Below are 14,642 nucleotides of genomic sequence, written 5' to 3' on the forward strand. Positions count from 1 at the left end.
GAGAAAATAAAATACCGAAGACTCCACAAAAGAGAAAAACAAAACCCAACAAAACAACAACCACCACCTTACTGCAAAACACCCTTCCACTTACAGGTTTCCAAATCAGCTTCTGCCCTTTTGCCCAGCATTAATATAAATGAGGGAAGAAAGATCCTGCTTATGGTTTTTAGATAACTTGACCTAACTTAGAAGCAACTTCTTTAAAAAACACTTGTGGATATAAGAAAAGATCCAAGTTGCTGCTATCTGAAGACAGCTTATTTGCATTGCGCTAGACAGTTGGAACTGATCGCCAGGAAATGAAAAGGTTTGAAATCCACTAAGGGCGACACTATGTACAGCACAAGTTTTTTTGGACCCATTTCAGTTTCACAGCACTTTTGACTTAAGGTTATTCCCATCAGCTTCCCGATCACATTAAACAAGACAATTTAACACTGGCTTCTTTTAGTTCAATGTATTGGCTGTGCTTCTACTGATTCTGAAAGGACATTAGAGTTGATTGCAGAGCAGGGACAAAGTGGTCTGTTAAACAGAGTTGTTGCAGTAAATGCAGCATTACCTTGGTTTTGTCTATGGAAGAGGATGAAGGAAAACATCAACCAATCTGCAGCTAATGTTGCTAGCAGAGCCTTGTGCTCTTAACACAGCGTTCCACTTTTATAGCTCAGAGGCTTAGCTCTACATACATCTGGTTTAATCTAAATCCAAGAGATGTACATCAGCACGCAGAGCAGCACAAGTTAAGCTCTGCTTGTAGAAGGTGCTCAAATCTGCTTTCGCTAGCTCACTGCCCAGTCAGGCAGAGCATTACCAGCTGAAACCAGGAGAGAGAAAGGAGGGGCACCGGAGGTAAGAACTGTACTTAATGGATCAAGGGTCTCTACAGAAACACTAGTAGCAAAAGGGGGACACCCATTAAAAAGGTCTCTACAACTCATCATGCTTGTCAAAGAGTCCATATCCAGACCCTAAGGCTACAGGGATTAATGATGGCATTATTCAAACCGGCTATTTTCCTACTTCACAAATGGACGGCTTCAAATCTTAGCTGGGTTAGTCAAGAGACGCTTAGAACTATTTAAGGTATCTGACCCACTTTGGCTGGAATGGGATGAGGAAATGCTCACAGGACAGCCTCAACACTTGATTTTAAAAAGATAGCTTATTACAACTCCTGATTTCTAATTGTTGCCTTTACTCTGCCACTGAGGGAAGATGGATTTCTCTCTCGCAGAGTAGCTTTGTCCAACTACAGACGTAGCTTTTAGTCACCTAGTGGGCTCCCCCACCCCCCTTCTCTATGAGCTCATTTTTCAAACTTTTTTTTTCTAGGCGTTTTCCAAAAAGCTGGCGGGGGTAGGGGGGTGGTATTAGGACTGTAGTCCTATGAACTACTCTCCCCAGTCAGAACGGCTGTTTACTTTCAAGTGTAACTAGGCCCTGACCTAATTTGCCTTGTCTTCTTTACGGGTATGTCAACTTCCACTTCATAAGTCAAAATATTCCTAATGAGTATTTTCCTTCTTATGATACCATTTTCATAACAAATACAGAAGGAAAGCCAATGAAGCGGGAGTGTGGTGGCAAGCACTTCTTGTTCTCAACTGAAGCCTTTTTCTCCCTGCTCTCTGTTCATTTGAGACTACACTCATTTCTTGACCCTCCTACTTGCCTTCCACATCCTCACCCCCAACACTTCCCTCAGTCTGCTCTCCTCAGACTCAGCTTTGCGACTGTGGATGGAGGCTGCCCAGGCTTAAAAGAGACTCCCATCTCGCATGTGCCCACACTTCTTCACACTTCTGATCTGCAAAGTACTGCACAGATAGTAACTCATCTTCTCCCAAACTTCTTTCATCTTCTTCCACGTACGCTTCCTACGTCGTTGCCTCACCATGATGTATTTGGCCTGCTCTTGTCCCCGACTTGTTATTCTCCTGCTTACTCGATTGGAGATTTTAGACAATCTGTGGGATGGATCCTGGGGTTTGTTTTGATTTATCTTAAGGTTTTATAAACACAGGGCACCCTTACAATCTACCTATCTAGAACACATATATACTAAAAGGAAGGACTGACCTGACCCTGCAGTCACAGATAAAACAGACTCCTCTCTCGCCAACTGAGAGAAAGCAGTTTGGCTATTTGGGCTGACTACATTGAAGACATTCAAAATGGTCATAACAGAGCAGTGTTGACTTTTCCAAGAATTTGCTCAATCAGCATCAACTAAGTTGTTAGAAAAAAAGAATGTGGAGGCTGACTCCTACTGGGAAATCAATTTCTACAGTCCTGTTCAGCCAGGAACCAAAAGGGTGCCTTTCCACTTGATCCTTTAACTGTATTTAATTTTGATAGGTAATTCTGGTTTCCTCAAAAAGACTTCCTTTGTCAGAGTCCTCTTCTCAATCAGGTACTGGAGGTTTATTTTAAATAATTTCACTGCAAGCACAGATCCCCTTTGTTAAAGCCAGTTCAAATTAGGCCATTGAAAAATTAACGACCACTTGTATTCTCCACAACTATCTGTGCATACGTACTTCACTATGAATCAGCCGTTGCAGAAGTCAAGTGCTACGGCCTCGTTTAACAGCTTACAAGTAGTAATACATTGAATTTCTATATAATACTTACAGTTCCCAGCCTGGTCTGCCACCTGCTGAGCCAATTGTACTGCCTCTCCCCGGATGACCTTTTGGAGTGGAGAGAGGAAAAAGCAAAAAATCCCATGCAGTTTATCTGAAGATAATGTTTTGAAAGGAATTCTAAAGTTACAGTTCCTTACCAGTGGTGGGTATTGACTGTCCTTGGGGGCCCAGACGACTTGCTAATGCTGCTTGTCTTCGCACAGGAAGCCGACAGCCCTTGTGAATAAACGCAGACAGTTGGAAAAGAAGCTCTACTACAATATAAGAATCACTGCATATGTTGAAATAAAGCTTACCTTCTCTTCCAACAAACTGCTGACTGACAGAGAGGAAGATGTAGATGGTTCAGCGGCACTCACCAGAACAGCGGGAGGTCTAACAGTCTTGGGTGCTGGTGGAGGCGGTGGCGGCTGCTGCTGCTGCTGCTGTTGCTGCTGAATCTGCTGATGGAGCCTTTTTGTGTATCCAGTTCCATTTTTGAAGTTGTTCACAGCCTAGAGGCAGAAAAGCATTTACAAGAAGCTACGATGGAACTTCAGCAGATATACGAACAGAAGCCTTCACAGAGGAAAATTACTCATGTATTCCGTAAATGCCATCAATCCTCAAAGAAACCAACATACAGATGTATGAACACGTCACATTGAACACTGATACTAATGACTGGTAGCTCAGAGGACCTGTATTTCAAGTACTTCAGCGTTAACACCAAATGTGAAAGCGAGGCAATCGTGTTCAGTAAGAGCGGGACCCGAATTTGCCAGATCATCTCTAAAGAGTCGTAAGCTTCTGTGACAGCAGCAAACAGTGCATTTGAAAAGTCAATTTAGCCTTATTCAATTACGCCTTGCTTAAGGAGATGTAAATTAATATTTTCTTCCCTTTCCGCTTTTTACAAAGAGCCTTTTCTTACAAGCACTTTATGTAAAAGTCGTCATGTTACCTGGCGTATGCACTTGTTGGGAATTAAAGCATCAGGTGAAACATCTGTCTCCTGACACGTTGGGCATATATGTTCCTCCGATTCCAGTAATGCTGTTCTAATACCTGCATAGAATTAGAATAATCAAAACAGTATTTAGCCAAACTAAGGAAGTTTTGGGGGTTCCCACCAATCATAAAGACATGTCTATGATTAATAGGTGAATATAGTCTTGAACTGAGAGCATGAAGCTATAAATGTTCAATAGTGTAAAAAATTTCTAGTATGCAGCAAATAACTATACAGTTTTGTATTTCACCATTGGAACATCTGCAGATGTAGCATAGGCTGTGTCTTGATGTTGCAGCCAGTCTTTTTCCCCACTATCTAGTACAGCGAGAAGTCCCCAACCTCAAGGTTAATGAACAAAACATGTGTCAAAAAAACCTCATTAATAGGTTCAAAAAACCATTAGGAGGTTCGAGTTCTGAAGGTTTTAACCAACTCTCCCGTGGAGAAGAATGTGAATTAAATGCCTAACTATCTGTTTGTTGCAGACCACTGTAAGTCACCAGAGTCGGCTATATAATTTTGTATGAGACAAAGGGCTGTGGACCAACTAAAAGCATTCAGTGTCTAATACTGTAATCCCCTGCACAGTTAGCCACTCTCCTCATACTCGTCCTTCCGCTTGTAAAGAAGACTTAACTAGATACCTAAAAAGGGGAAAAGGCTTCCTGGCTTTTTTCGCCCTTGATACCAGAAGAGCCCTTTCCCGTCCAGGGTATACTTCAGCATAAAATAGAACTGGTAGCAAAGTAATTTTGTTCCCTCCTCTTTCTGCTTTCAGAAAATCAGATGTGATGTTTAGAATTAACAAACACGGGTGTAACACTTACATTTGTCACAATAACTGTTGCCACAGCAGGGAATAACAGCTGCATCAGTCATTATGTCCTGACAGATGAGACATGACAACTCATCTGGAACGGGAGCATCTGAGGTGGAGGAAGAGGAGGAGGAGGAGGAGGAGGAAGAAGAAGACGGCTCCTCTGGTAAAAAGGGAGGCTTCTCCATCCTTCCTCTAGCATAAGCTTCCCTGGAGGAGGGGTGGGGAAGGAAAAAGAAACGAGTTAAAGATGGGTAGAGGAAAACTTTTCCAAGCTTTGCATTTTCTCAAAGCAAGAGAAGAGATGGAATTCTTCTCGCTCCACATGAGCCTCCTAAAAGGTAGGCGCTTAGTTTAAACTACTTTTCTATAGCCACAACACTAGAAGAGGGAGGGAGGAACAATCTTCCTTCTGCAGAACTCTCCCATTCATTGGAGCAACTAAGAAAGAAGCTCAGACTAGAAAATTAATCCTTTCACAGCTAGAAAGCAGGTGAAATGAATCCCACCTCTCCTTTGCCAGAGGATACATGTAAATTGCAGGCTCAGCATAATGTTAGTCTCCGAGCAATTACATTTTATAAAAGCAAGAAGTCGATGTTACAGCTTCTACAAAAGGAGATCCAGGACGGAAAACCAGAAGTGCTACCACGGTCATTTTAAAAGAGCCACTCCTGTCAGCCCACGGCAGTATTTTCTCACTGTATAGCAACAGGAAAACTTCAGCCTGTTTCACACATGGGATTTCAGAAAAGTCAGAGGGGGAGGAAATCTCAGTCCAACAGCCATCTGTTAGACTTGGCAAGAAGCCTTTGAAACATAAAACAGAAGCAAAATGAGCTTTCAGTGACTACGGTTAAATGGCATCAATACTCAGCCAGGGACTTAGTGCAATTAAAACACGCAAATATTCAATAGATGGGGCAGAGAGAAATGTCTTGGTTTTGTACAAAATAATAAAAACTGTGAACTGCCATTAAGAAGAGTGGAAAACAGAAACATTTCCACTAATACTGAAAGATATAAAAACATGCACGAGTGTTCCCCCAGAAAGACCTATGGATATATTGAATGTCTACGACCTAGGAAAAAGAAAATGTCACACTTCTAATTCCAGCTTCCCCTGGAATTTTGAAGGCCTTTGCAACATTGCCATACAACCTCTGCATTTCACCCCAACAGAAACAATTCTTAATATGAGGATTCATGTATTTGTTACGTAACTGCCAAGGCAAAACAATTAAAAACTAAGTAACACCACAAGTCCCCCACAATCTTACCCCATTTGTCGGGCAGTTCTTTATGTAGTGGCCACGTTTTCCGCAGTGAAACCAAGTAGATGATGGCGGAGCGGACCCAAGGGTTTCTTCAGGTAACTAAATGGTTTGGGGGAGAAAACCAAAGAGGTAGGCATGTGTCTCTCTCGTTAAAACAAACATCTCTGCAATTTTTCCACGATCTGCAAAGATCAGATGGGACACAATCAACACTTACTTGACTGGGTCGTATTCGCAGCAGGACCCTATCTTCAAAGCTTTTATTTCACCTTCTTCGGAAGCACTGGCTTCAGCCACACTGGCAGTCTGTTTAACAGGCAATTATTTGACACGCACATTAGAAACACATTTAAGCCCACACAGCCAAAGACAACACCGCTCACCCGACCCTGCAAAGAGCAGCACAACGCTAGCTGAGGTTGCATGAAAACAGGGGCTTGCATAAAATATAGCTGTCCTGAAGATGTTCTGGGGAGTCCTTACGTCATTACAGGGTGTATATGTGCCTGTTAACCTACTTGAAAAGAGCATTCTAGGGCACTCAAAACCTTAGGCTCTCTTTGGGCCTCACATAAAGACTGGTGTAACCAATCCAATTTTCTTCCAAGCAGGCTCTGGCCATGTCCACCAAAAATTACCCTGTCCAGTATTTTTAAGCTGCTTTTTAAGCTCCAGACTAGCTGAACGATAAGACATCCACTGTACATTTAATTGAGAAAGATGTACGCAAGGATCATTATTTACATTTTTGCAGCATTAAAAGGACACACAGCTTAAAGAGTCGGGGAAGCTGGTTTTTGCTTGTGGAAATTCAGCTTCTAACACAGAAGCATCATTCAACCTTCAGGCGCACAATCTCTCTTACATCCTTCACAGAGCTGATGGGGATAGGCACACCTTGCATCCCTGAATACCTGGGTCTGGGAAAAGGCCTTGTCAGAGCATGCCTTCACAGCCTTAAAAAGGATGAGACATCCAGCAACCATCCTTACCATGTGTATTCTAAGATAAAAAGAAATACTGGCAACACTCTTTATCATGGGGACGAGGAATACAGCTGGAAAACTACTGTAAAAAAAAACATGGAACAGCAACACAGCATTCTGGCTGCAATGTGTGTTACTTCATGACAAATGACATGAAATAAAAACTGATGGTTGGTGGGACTTGTGCATTGTAACATGTAGCTGGGGTAGGTTCAGAATACTTTAACCAGGGAATCCAAAAGCTATTTGAAATGTTGGCATAAATAATTCAGATCGTAACTCAAGAGCAGAGCACAAAAAAATATCTCCTAAGGGAAGACGCATAACGGGCTCTTTCATACGCACGGTATCTCTTTCTGTGGAGGTGAAGCAGGCTGAAAACCACAGAAGACGGCCAGGAAGAGCAGAAAATTTGCTGCAGTAAATACACCAATTGCAAAGCACGTTCTAGCTTGACCTCACACCTATTTTAAAACAAATACTTAAGTGTGTCCAGCGTGTACAGCGTCGGTTTCTCTTTATTGGCTCATATTCCACACTGGATTAGCAGAGGAGAGAAAAAAACCTGCTTGAATATACAAAAATAATTTTTTTGCACTAATGATCACAGCTATTGCCATCTTCCATACCTGCCTCAGCTCTGACCTCTAAACCCCAGTGCCCTTCTTACACCAGGAACTCAGCCATCTTTTCCAGATGCAGGAGCACGTCCCCACAATCCCCAGGAGACCTGCATCTCTATCAAAAGGCACTTGGAGCTAAAAGATGAATTGGCTGGCACAGGTCTCACCCTGCCCAGCAGCTTGGAGATTTGGGTTCACAAATACAAAACACTTTAAAGCCAAAACACTCTCTCTAGCTGCTACTTTGCTTATTCTTGTTTGAAAGAAATACTTGTCAATTTGAACATCTTTTCCACATCAATTCAACCAGATTTGTTTACATTCAAACTTTAAATCAAAAATGTATAAAAACCCAAACTAAAAAAATTGCACCGTGCTCTTCATTTTTACCTAACTTTTTAAGCATCTTTTGCTCAAAATACTTCTATTTTCATTATAATCCAGTATTATTTCTCGGGAGTTATAGAGCACTTTTTTCACTTGAGTGCAATTTAGTTAGCTTATCTCCTAAAAGTACTTCATTCCTGATGACTTAACAAGACTCACAGTGCAAAATGAGATGCAGCATCTCCCTGTGCAATGCTACGCGCCTTGGGCAGTGGTCCTCCGAAACAGGACAAACAGAGAGTGCCTAAGCTTATCAGGGATGAAGCAAAGAGGAAAAGGCATCTAATTAGACCTACTCAAAGATCCAAGCACGATCTTCAAACACAAACTTTCTTCCGCAACCAAATGTCTAAGACTGACTTTCCTTTCTGTTAAAATCAATCCATCAATCAATGAGAGACTGTACTTGGCTTCAGTAAGGGCTAACAGCAGAGTTGCCAGAGACCTGATGAGGAACACAGGAGACTGGGGTGTGATTCATCTGACTAAACGTGGATGTCTCTAATGTAGACGCCCACGGCCGAGCCAAACTTGGTCCCATTTTTAGGCAACACAGAGTTAAGTCCATGTAACCAGTGCTTCAAGGGACCGTTTATCTTATCCTAAATAAACGTTTATATATTTGGTCAGAAAGACCGCCCATTAGATTCACTGATTTTATTCACTACGTCTCCTTTAAAATAAAACAGGACCTCATGCCAGTTGTGCAGGCAGAGACGATTGCAACTGCGTTACAGATACACTGTTGAGGTCAGACAAATCACAGTCCACCTCTGCTCCATCCAGGTTGGCTCAAGACCGGGAATTCACATCTCCCTCACCTCCAAAACGGCTCCCGTAACCCCCAGAAGAAGGGAAACGGCAGAGTCGCCTGGTAAAGCTCTTCCTATGAGCAATGACACCAGTCGCTGGACCAGAGACAGAGAGCCAGTCCCCACCCACAGCCCACAGCTCCTGAAGGTCACCTAAGGAGATCTGCAGATTCCAACTTTACCTCTTCTCAAGCCCAAACGCCGAGGGATTTATGCCAGAGAGAGGAGCTCCAACGGGATCTTCTGGCTGCGCTGGGTCCGTTGACCCAACTGTGAGGGACCATTCAAAAACTGCCACAGGGACCCCAACATTCTGAAGCATGCGGGGGGGGGCTGGGCTATGCAAATGACGGAACCCCCAACAGCTGCTTCCACCCCACTGCCACCCACCCACCAGACCTCACAGCACCGACTGCTACAACACACCAAACCTTCGTGGGGTGATGCCCCTCCACGCTCAACTCCAGGACGCAAGCTTTGAGGGTGGCATGGGCTTGAGATGGCATCCTTGCTCCTGGAGGGCGAGATGGGCATGTTCACCTCCCTCCGAAAGAGGGAAAAATAACATCAGAAACTCTCAACCGGACACAACAATAGCTTGAACTCATTGAAACCCGACACAGAAGATGTCTCCATGAACTTCTCCTCCTACTTTTTAACAACCAAAACACATTACTATGCTTTAGTGGTACGCTTCAGACAACCATGATTAATTGCAAGAAATCACATGAGATCATCTGAACGCCACTGTGAAGGCTGTTTAATGTTTAAGCAAGCTGGGAAGAGATTTTGTCAGCCAGGAGTCCATCAGTTAGCACTTGCATCTTCAAGGGAACCAATTTTTGTAATACAAAACGGGTATTTTTATTCCTAAACCCATTTACTCTCAGCAGGGGAAGGTAATTCACTGTATACTAGCACTCAGCTGTTCACACACACTTCCCCAATTTTAAAAAAAACAAACAACCCAACAAGTTGCACTAAGCAGTATTTCAGATGGAAGGCAAATGTAGGTAATCCTTCCTGAAATAGAGGCAGCTCAAAGCAATTGTCCTCCTGTCCCACAGGGAGCATCCCAATAGAAGACTGAACGCTTTAGGACTGAAGGCCACTTTTTAGAGTACACAGCTTCGTTTATAAGGCCCAAGTACACATTTTTCTGTCCCAAAGCCTTGTTTTGACTGTCCAAATACTCCTTTTCGCGTCCCAACCCTTCTTTTTTGTGAACAAATCCTCATTTTGATGGTCCAAAGCTTTATTTATAAACTCCAGAGCCCCATTTCAGGCTCCGCAACCTTGTTTCTAAACTCAAATTTTGAGGCTCCGAACCTCAGTTTTAGGGCCCAATGCCTCATTTTCGGGATCCAAAGAATCGTTTCCACAATCCACCCCTTCATTTTTAGGGTCCTGAAGCCTCATTGCAGGGGCCCAAATACCCATTTGTAAGGCCCAAACCTTCCTTTTACAGCACAAACCCCACCGTTAGAGCCCCAAGCCTCATTCTTTACCTTCCAAAGCCTCCTCTTCAGGGAAGAGAGCCTCCTTTCCAGGGACCATAGGCTCATTTTTAGGATCCAGTCTGCAACTAGGGAGAGCCCAAGGCCTCATTTTGAGGGTCCAAATATTCAATTGGAGGGCCCAAAGCCTCATTTTAGAGGCCAAGCTCCTCATCTGGGGTGCAAGGCATCTCTTGTTTAACGCACAACCCCTCATTTGGAGCTTCCAAAGACCCATTTCTAGGGCGCAAAGCCCTCGTTTTTGGTACTGAAGCATCCCTTGAAGGCACAAAACCTAATGCAGGGTTCAAAGCCTCAGTTTCATTTCCAAAGCCCCACTCTTAGGGCCCAAACCCTCCATTGGAGGGTCCAAAGGCCTCTTTTAACAGCTGAGGGCCTCCCCTGGAGTGACCCAAGCCCTCTCTTTGGGACCAAAGCCTCATGTCTTGGGGCCCTATCGACACCAATAGGTTCCCCTCCTTTGCAGAGCCCAAAGGGTCACGTGTAGCATCTCCCCCACCATTTTTAGTGCCCAAAGCCTCATCTGGAGGGCCAAACTCCTCATTGTTCTGGTCCAAACCATTTGGCCTTTTATGACCCATAGCTGTTCTTTAGGGCCCGCAGTTTCACTTGGAGGGTTTAAACCCTCAGCTTTAAGGCACAAAGCCACGCTTTTAGGCTCCAAAGTTACACTTACAGGGCAGAAAGCCTCGTTTTCCCTTCCCAAAGTCTTAGTTTTGGCTTCCAGAGCCCCATTTCAGGCTCCAAACCCCCATTTTGAGGGTCCACGGGCTCCCTTGCAGTTGGCAAAGTCTCCTTTTTAGAGCCCAAGGCCACTTTTTTAGTTGCCGAACTCCCATTTTCAGTCTCCAAAGCCTCATTTTTAGGATCCAGCCAGTCGTTTTCAGGGTCCAAGCCACATCCTGAGTTTCCAAACCCTCATTTTTATGCTCCAAACCCTTCTCTTAGGGCCCAAAGCCTCATTTTGAAGGCCAGTCCCTTGTTGCGACACAGACAGGACTGTCGGGGGATGCAACGGGTCTACAAAATGCCTGACAGTTCAAGAACAGCGCGACCTTGAGCAGCTTGTAGTGTATCCTTGAAAGTCTGGGAAGATCCGAGAAGAGCGGTACAAAAACAAGATAGCGATAAGAAGAACCGTTACTAACTAAACCAATCATATACTAACACATACTCCGAAGTAGGGGATAAAAAGGTGTGTTAGAACAATAAAGGAGCCATTTTGCATGATCTGTTACTTGTCGTGTCCGTCTCTACCGCGACACAGGACCACCAATGGGCCTGGGTAGGAACCCCAAGACCCATCAGGAGGTCGTGAGGGGCGAGAGAATAAACGCACAGAACAAGGCGCAGCCTTCAACAGCGCCCACCTATGGGACTCACAGAAGGCATGAGTACAGCTTTACAGAGCTGGACCAGCCCCTCCAATAGCCCAGCCACAAAGCTTTCTAAACAAGGCAGAAACATTGACTCCTTTTCTCGTCCCTACTTAAGATTCCCTGTAGAACTGGGTCTTGGCCTGACCGAGGCTGTAGGAGGGAGGAAGACGAGGGAAAACTTTGCAGGGAAAACACCCGGACACAGTATGGCCTGGCATCAATAAATGTAGGCACAAGCAAGCCCTTGGGAGCAAACTCTTTATCCTCTGCCTGGGGGAGCTGCCTGGGGGCTCTGTGGCCCTGGAGCCGCACACCTCCTCAGGACATCCTCCACAAGGCTCCCAGCTACCGCCCTCTTCAACGACTCGGGCTGCACGGGCTCCTCCGGGAGAAGGTTTAAACGCACTGGTCTGTGCCGTGCTCCTGCCTGGGTAGGACGCTTGGGACCCGCTGGAGGCATGGGGTCTCTTGGAAACTGGGAGCCCGTGGGGGGAAGGGTGTCTGCGGTGCTCCCTGGCCGGAGTATACGCAGAGTTTCCAGTGCAGGCACTGAAGACCTTGCTGTGGCTCCTTGCTGTGCTGAGCCCAACTGAGTTTTTAAGAGTAGAAAAAATCACTGCACCGGCCAGAAAGTGCCTGGAAACTTCATCCCTCTTCATTGCCCATTTCCCATGCGAGCTCCACAACCTGGGAGCAACGCAGCCAATAGAACCTTCGAGAAGCAGACTCACAGCCTGCTGCAGCTGGCCCTGCTCGAGCAGCCGAGGTGGGCTGGATGATCTCTAGAGGTCTCTTTCAGCATCCATTCTGTGCTGCTGTGACTCTGTCTCTATCATGGTTTAACCCCAGCCAGCAACTAAGCACCACCCAGCCGCTCACTCACTCCCCCCCCACCCAGTGGGATGGGGGAGAAAATCCGGAAAAAGAAGTAAAACTCGTGGGTTGAGATAAGCACGGTTTAATAGAACAGAAAGGAAGAAACTAATAATGATAATACTAATAAAATGACAACAGCAATAATAAAAGGATCGGAATGTACAAATGATGCGCAGTGCAATCGCTCACCACCCACCATTCACACCCAGCTAGTCCCCGAGCAGCGATTCCCCCCCCCACTCCCCAGTTCCTATACTAGATGGGATGTCGCATGGTATGGAATACCCTGTTGGCCAGTTTGGGTCAGGTGCCCTGGCTGTGTCCTGTGCCAACTTCTTCTGCCCCTCCAGCTTTCTCGCTGGCTGGGCATGAGAAGCTGAAAAATCCTTGACTTTATCTAAACACTCCTCGGCAACAACTGCAAACATCAGTGTTATCAAGGTTCTTTGCATACTGAACTCAAAACATAGCAGTGTACCAGCTACTAGGAAGACAGTTAACTCTATCCAAGCTGAAACCAGGACACTTTTAACCACTTAACATTCCGTGAGAAATACCCCAAGAGCTCAAGAAGAAAGAGCAGAAAGACAGGAGACAGGTGAAAGCCTAGAGCGCCAGCTAGACGGAATGAAAGACCCTCTTCCTTCTCTGAAGCTTCAGCAAGGCTTCCTTCACCTGCTTGTCTTGGAGTCTTGGGTCGATCCCGGAGAAGAGAGCTTCCTGCAAAAGAGAAGAATCATCTAGGGTAGCCTCATTAGACAAGTCTGGGGCTGCTACCTGGGATCTCCGGTCCTTATAAGAAAAGGCCAAAAGACGCTAGGCGATGTCTGGAAGGAATCACAGGGAATCCCGGAGGGCACGGGTTCCTCCAAAAAAGAAAAAAACCTCAACGGTAGCTTCCTAGGAGGAGTCTGGGGCTTCTTCCTGACCCCTTAGTAGGTAAAGCAGAGGACAGAAGACTGTGGGAGATGCCTGGGAGGAGTCTCAGGTGCCTGTCGGAGTTGAGAGATTTCTCTACAGGAGAACAAAAATGTCTCGAGCTACTTACTTGGAGGAGTCTGGGGCAGGTAGCTGGGATCTCCGGTCCTGAACGCAGAGGTCAAAACGTTCTGGGATGATGCCTGGGAGGAGTCTTGGGTCGATCCCGGAGAAGAGAGCTTCCTGCAAAAGAGAAGAATCATCTAGGGTAGCCTCATTAGACAAGTCTGGGGCTGCTATCTGGGATCTCCGGCCCTTATAAGAAAAGGCCAAAAGACTCTAGGAGACGTCTGGAAGGAATCACAGGGGATCCCGGAAGGCACAGGTTCCTCCAAAAAAAGAAAAAACCTCAACGGTAGCTTCCTAGGAGGAGTCTGGGGTTTCACCCTGACCCCTTAGGTAGGTAAAGCAGAGGACAGAAGACTGTGGGAGGTGCCTGGGAGGAGTCTCAGGTGGCTGTCAGAGTTGAGAGATTTCTCTACAGGAGAACAAAAATGTCTCGAGCTACTTACTTGGAGGAGTCTGGGGCAGGTAGCTGGGATCTCCGGTCCCGAACGCAGAGGTCAAAACGTTCTGGGATGATGCCTGGGAGGAGGTCAAAATGTCGTACGGCCGGCGCGCATGCGCGGTCCCCGGGAGCAGCGTGGCGGCGCGCAGGGCGCAGGTGTCGGCGGCAGCGGGCCAGCGCCGGGACCGCGGGTGAGGCGAGCGATCCCCTCCGGCGGGGGGTGCCTCCTGCCCGCTGGCCGCCCGGGGCCGGCGGGACGGGAAGCTGCGAAGCGGCCGCCGCAGCAGGCTCCCGGTCCGCCGGAGGCGAGCCGGGCCAGGGCAGCGCCGGGCATGTCCCCGAGAGCTGACAGAATTGAAGAGGGGACGGAGGCGGGCACCCCCCAGGCGCGGCCAGCGGGCGCCTCCCCGAGTCGCCGGAGCTCCCCCGGCGCCTTTCCCCAGCCCCGCTCGGCCCCTGCGGCTGCCCCCAGCTGCAGCCCCTCCCCTGAAGCCTGTTCTGCAGCCGCAGGCAGCCCCCGAGCCCTGTCGTGAGGGCGGCAAGCTGGCCCTCCGGTGTTCTCGAGTCTCCCTTAACGCGGGTGCCGTTAGCAGCGGCGCGGGGAAGGAGCGGCGTCCGTCCGCGGAAGCCCCTGCGGACGGAGGGGCTCCGGCCAGGGTGGAGCTGCGGTAATAACGGTCGCTGCTGCCTCTTTCCCTCTGCCAGAGGCCACGCCGTGAGCGGGGTTGTCCGTTCGTCCCCGGGGATGCCGTTGACTGCAGCAGCCTCAGGCTCGCGTGGTCTGTCTCTGCCCGGCCTCCCTCTCCTCACGGCACGGGAGCGCAGAGGGACAGG

General features: G+C 47.0%; 1 protein-coding gene across 4 annotated transcripts in view; it reads left to right on the forward strand.

Annotated features, from left to right (window-relative positions):
* The window catches only part of LOC126037576 (electroneutral sodium bicarbonate exchanger 1-like), a 238,885-nt gene that overhangs the window by 47,468 nt on the left and 176,775 nt on the right, over nt 1-14,642 (forward strand). The window lies entirely within an intron of this gene.

The sequence above is a fragment of the Accipiter gentilis genome, chromosome 4 (genome assembly GCF_929443795.1).
Source record: "Accipiter gentilis chromosome 4, bAccGen1.1, whole genome shotgun sequence".
Classification (NCBI taxonomy): domain Eukaryota; kingdom Metazoa; phylum Chordata; class Aves; order Accipitriformes; family Accipitridae; genus Astur; species Astur gentilis.